We start from the raw sequence: 5,790 nt of genomic DNA, 5'->3' as shown, positions 1-5,790 counted from the left end.
AGGTATTATTGATCTTAATCCTAAAACTCCCCCTTCAACAATGACAGAATGAATATATATAGGATTAAGGAGCCAAATAAATCAGTATATGAAGTGATCTGGTGCGTCTCATTTCTTATCCCATTCTCTTTTTTTTTTTAGGTTTTAAATGTATATATATTTAAAACCTTAAAAAAAAGAGAGAATGTATGAATATATATATAACTTTCGAGCACTTGGACTGAAAGGCTTGAAGAAAAAGGAAAAGAGGGAACAGAATAAACCGCACGCTTACTAGAAAGATACTGCTTTATTATCTCTATGATGCTTCTTATAGACATTATGGAGGTTTATTTACATGGGGAGTTAGGATTAGTGTTGTATACAGGCCTTGTCCAACCATAACTCCCCCCTACCAGTTTATGAACATGCCTCATAAACTCCAAAAAGATAACAAAACAAAACACACAAAAAAATTAAAGACAAACTAACCTATACACAAAAAACGAAAACTAAAAAAATACACTTTTCATCAACTAAAATTAACACTTGAACAATTTAAAAACTAATAAAACTTGTCACTCCGTTCTTCTTACCTTAAAACTTGTAAACACTAGCAATAAAACTTTTGTATGCAAAAAAAAAAAACAACTTTTACATAGATGAGAAAACTCCAGATTCTATTGATTATTCATTATGGGGAACTTGAGCTGTTCTATGTGGACCGTCCTTCGTTTTTTTGGTTCTTTAATACTCTCTATTGTTACTATATTATGTTCTCTAATTGTAATCACCCTGGATGGCCCCTCATACCTTTGCGGCTCCTTACCCCTGTTAGAGCTCACTCTATGGTAAACCACTGTCTCTATACCAATTTTCCCCACAATGTCACGTACACCCTCGTTATGTCGCGCCACGTGTTTGGCTTTTTCCTTTTCGATTCTCTCTCTCACCTTGTCTCACGTTTTTCTCAGTGCCATCCCGTTACCGACGATCTCCTTTCCGTCGATCACTGTGTTTCTATAATCGCGTTTGCGCCCTCTAAGTCCGAACAGAATTTCGAATGGACCGAATCCCGTTACCGTATGCACAGAGTGGTTATAGGCTGCTATAGCTCTTATCATAGCCTCGTCTGGTTCCAGGCCCTTATCTATCTGGTACACCCGCAAGTGATCGCTTAACGTACCGTGGAGCCTCTCTATACACCCCTGCTCTTAGGGTGTCCTGGGGAGTTTAGATGCCACCTTACCTCCAAAGCCTTCATTTTTTCTCTGACATTGGCGTTATCAAACTCCCGTCCCGCATCAGATGATATCCTTTTCGGTACTCCATAGAACTGGAACCATAAATGCAGTGCTCCCAATACCGCCTCGGCCGATCTTTCTCGAATCTGATGTTCCACGGCCACTTTGCTAAAGAGGTCAATCGCCGTAACCCACTTGTAGCCCCTCCAGGTGAAAGTGTCGATTTGTAATTCTACAAATGGTGTGTTCGCCGTCGATGTCTCCTCTTGTGTCGCCTTCGGTGGGTGTCGGTCTTATTTGATGCAGAGGCACACCTCACAGTTGCTGATTATCTCCTGAATTGTTTTCCGCATATTCCTCCAGAAATATTTCCGTCGCAGGGCTTGGTAGGTCTCAATCAAGCCTCGGTGATTGGTCTTCCCTTGGTGGTATGCCAAGGTGACCTCCCTCTGTTGATCTCTGTCCTGAACGTTTTCCACCATTATAAGGCAACGAACGAAGTTTCGATTCATTCCGATTTTCTCCAATCTCCAGAGGCGTTGTATCTTCTCCCAAACCACTCCATTCCCGACGTATGTTCGACCCGGTTTGGATGCATCTTTCAGCGCTCGGCAGATCTCATCATTCCTGACACTCAGTCCAACCAAATAGTGGTGATCGAGGTCTTCTCATATTTAGCGAAGTCCATCTTCATGAATCTGGAAGTTCTTGTCTTTCAAATTATTTGGTGTGATTTCATCTCCGTTGGTCTTCCCTTTGTGGAGCTTTCGTTCTCGGATGATGGCTTTTGGTCGTTACCCATCGTGCTTTGCGTTTCTTCTTCCCCTGGCGTCCATTCTCACAAAAACTGTCTCGCCTCTCCTGACGTCTGTGGTTGTTCCTCGTCTATTGCATTTACGGTGATCACGCGAGATAACCAGTCAGCGACTACATTTTCTTTTCCTGGTTTGTACTGGATTATGATGTACTGGTTGAGCAGTTCCTTCCATCTGGTGACCCTAGCTGAGGACTCTTTAAGCTTTCCAGTCCATTGAAGCGGTCTGTGATCTGTATGTACCCGGAATTTCCTCCCGAAAACATAGGGGCGAAAATGTTCTACCACCCACACAATACCTAACAGTTCTAGCTCAAGTGCGCTGTACCTTGTCTCTGCATCTGTTAATCGCCTGCTAGCGTACGCCACCGGTCGCTCTCCATCCTCACAATCCTGCGATAGTACCACCCCCAACACGTACTCACTTGCCTCCGTAGTGATGATAAATGTACGTTCAAAGTCTGGGAATGCCAACGCCGGTTCCTTCTGAATCCTGAAGCATCCATGCATTTTCTAATGTTTTCCACCATATCGGGCGTCACCTACACCTTATTTCCCTGGTTGGTACCAGATACCTGGCCATCGCCGGTACGAATCGTCTATAGTAATTCAGAGCGCCCAACAATCTCCTGATTCCCTTAACATCACCCCTATCCACCCAATCATCTCCTGATTCCCTTAGAATCGTCATTTTCCTGATCGCTTCTACCTTATTTGCGTCTGGCCTGACTCCCTGTTCTGATATTGTGTGTCCTAAAAAATTTATCTGGTTTCTACCCAATATTGATTTTTCGCACGATAACTTTAACCTAAATTTCCAGACCTGTTCGAACACCTTGCGCAAGTGGGACACATGTTCTTCCTCCATTTTGCTAAAAATGAGCAGGTCGTCCATGTATACCTGGCACATGGACTCGTCGATTCCCCGTAAGAATTCGTCCATCAATCGTTGGAACGTAATTGGGGCATTCTTCAGTCCGAAGGGCATCCTCGTAAATTCGTAATGCCCCCTTTCGAATGTAAAAGCTGTCTTGTGCTGATCTTCCGGGTGCATCTTGATTTGGTGGTAGCCGGCCTTCAGATCTAAAGTACTAAAGATCGTTGCCCCACCCAGTGTATCTAAGATATCTTCTAGTCGCGGTATCGGGTATCTCTCGTCTACCGTGTTCTCATTAAGGCCTCGGTAATCAATTACTACCCTATATTTTTCTCCCTTGTCTCCCGGCGTGCCCTTCTTCCGCACTGCCCATAGGGGGCTGTTGTATGAGGAGGTACTATCTATGATGATTCCCTGTTTTTTCAGGTTATCTCACTCTTCCCGAATATGCTGTCTAGCGCATGTGGATACCTCCTCTCTTTTATGTAAGTAATTTTGTCTTGTTTCAGGGGGATTTGGTGCATTGTTTGTCCAGTCGCCCCCATTAACTCTCCCTTCTTGAAGAAAAAAAATATCTGCATATTTGTCCTTTATTTCCTGTCTCCAATTCTTCCCCCCTCCTTGGATCGCACATATCCGTTTGGCTTCTCCCATTCGAAGCTCGCGACACCGATATCTCCTCTTCCCCAACCGAATCGTCCACAGGCCCTTGTTATTCCTAATCCCCGCACTTGCCTTTCCTAATAGATCGCAACCTATGATAGCCTGATATTCACGGGGCATTTTCTCCACGATTTGAACCCTCAATACCCCTTCTTCGATCCTCCATTCCCGTAAATCATTGTCTGCCTCCCCTTCTACTCCACAGGCCCCACCCAGGGTGATTAATTGACAATGACATACCTGAACATCTATCTGAAGTTTCCTCTCACAGCCGCTCAGCTTCCTCAGCGCCTCCCGGCACAGGATGGTGTGGTAGCTCCCCGTGTCCACGAGGCTTCTCACGCCGCTCACCTTGATGATAGGCAGACCGCTGATCTCTCCTTTGTTATTGAAAACCTCTAATGTGCGGTCGCCCACCTCAACTATCTTGGCTTGATCTCCTTCCCTCACTTACTCAGCGCCATCTACTGCTTGGCGGTTTATTGCTCCGTCCTCCTCTTCCTTCCCCTTCTGTTCCTGAGGCTTCTGAGGTTTCACTAGAGGACTCACTAGGTCTATAGTCCTCCCATCTTTTTCACTGTATCTGCTGGAAATTTATTTCCATCGGTTCCCCTGGTCCCCTTTTGTACATATAAGGGCACTGTTGTGCCTTCATTGCCGCACTCAAAGCACCTAGTGCGGGGGCATTGGGCCACCAGGTTTCCTACTTTTCTGCACCCATGGCACTTCCTGTCTTCTTTCCCTCCTCCATTGTGTATTCTGTCCTGGTTCGGCCGCTTTTCTCTACCCGTGCCTCTATCTTTACCACTATCCCTGGGTTCTCTTCTCTTCCATGGTGTTGATGGATTCCTTCTGCGGTGGTACGGTACTCTGTTCCATCCTCCATCATCGACATCCATCCTTGCATCCTCCTCTCTAGCGCTCGCATCGATCATGTCTTGAGCAGATTCCACGAAAGTGTGGTCCCGTGGTAAATCTTCTCTTTTATCCGTCTCCTTAGCTAGTTGCACCTTCATTATGGAGTCGATAAAATTCATCTTCCAACTGACAACATCCGCTCCAAGAGTCTCTCTCATCTTTTCTGTGGTCAGATTAAGCTGTCCTAACAGCGTGGCTACGTACTGTCCATTAGACTGCCCATGCTTTCTTCTCTCCCACAGCATGTAGAAAATGTCTTTCTCCGGGGACCATCCTCCATAGGCCTTCTTTAATCTTTCGTTCACTACTGGCCATGCTGTTTCCTCATCTGCCTGAATATGGTTCAAAACACTTCGCTTGACCCGGCATATGAGTGCTGCCTTGAGGGAAATTGTGTCGTTCTTGTCCAGCAACTCCTCTGAGACCTTGGCTGCCAACCTCTCCATGATGCGATCTCCACCTTTAATAAAGTGATTTAACTCACCGATTTCGCCTGAGAATTGCTCCAAGTCTGAGATGGCTTTCCTAATATCCTGAGAGGTTACTGCTCTCACTTTCATTTTAGCCAATATATTGGCGTGACCAGCCGCTAGAGTGGTCTCTGGCAGTGGGGTAGTGCTGGAATCGCCGCCGGGGTTGCAGGAACTCAAGGAGCCTGTTGCGCCACCAGGATCTGTAGCACTGGCTGCCTCAATGCGGGCTGTTGTTGTGGTTGACTATCACCATTAACCATCTTGGTCAGTAAAAAGATAAGAAAGCCGGAGGAAAAAAGAAAAAGAAAAAAAAATCCTGGATGAGAGAACAGTTCAAAAAAAATATATATATTCAATTGGTGAAGTTTTAATGAAAAAGATTTAGATTTTAAAAAAATTAAGATTTAGAAGAGGAAAAAAAATCTTCATTCAGTGAAAAATATTCAATCAGTATCCGGGTTTTGGCACCACTTACGAGCACTTGGACTGAAAGGCTTGAAGAAAAAGGAAAAGAGGGAACAGAATTAAACTGCACGCTCACTAGAAAGATACTTTATTATCTCTATGATGCTTCTTATAGACATTATTGGGTTTATTTACATGGGGAGTTAGGATTAGTGTTGTATACAGGCCTTGACCAACCATAACTGATATATATATTTAAAACCTTAAAAAAAAAAGAGGGAATGGGATAAGAAATGAGATGCACGTATATATATATATATATATATATATATATATGTATATATAAATATATGTGTTTGTGTGCCTTTTTTCTATTAACTTTTTGCATTATTTTACAGGTTTTACCAGAAGATGCTC

At 44.1% G+C, this 5,790-nt stretch overlaps 1 protein-coding gene across 2 annotated transcripts in view; it reads left to right on the top strand.

Moving 5' to 3' along the window:
• Window positions 1-5,790, top strand: part of LOC106681595 (1-acylglycerol-3-phosphate O-acyltransferase Pnpla3) — a 30,504-nt gene that overhangs the window by 4,575 nt on the left and 20,139 nt on the right. The gene's annotated exons all lie outside the window — the stretch shown is intronic.

The sequence above is a fragment of the Halyomorpha halys genome, unplaced genomic scaffold (assembly GCF_000696795.3).
Source record: "Halyomorpha halys isolate HHAL.00 unplaced genomic scaffold, Hhal_1.1 Scaffold350.1, whole genome shotgun sequence".
Taxonomy (NCBI): domain Eukaryota; kingdom Metazoa; phylum Arthropoda; class Insecta; order Hemiptera; family Pentatomidae; genus Halyomorpha; species Halyomorpha halys.
This window is presented reverse-complemented; position numbering and strand designations above follow the sequence as displayed.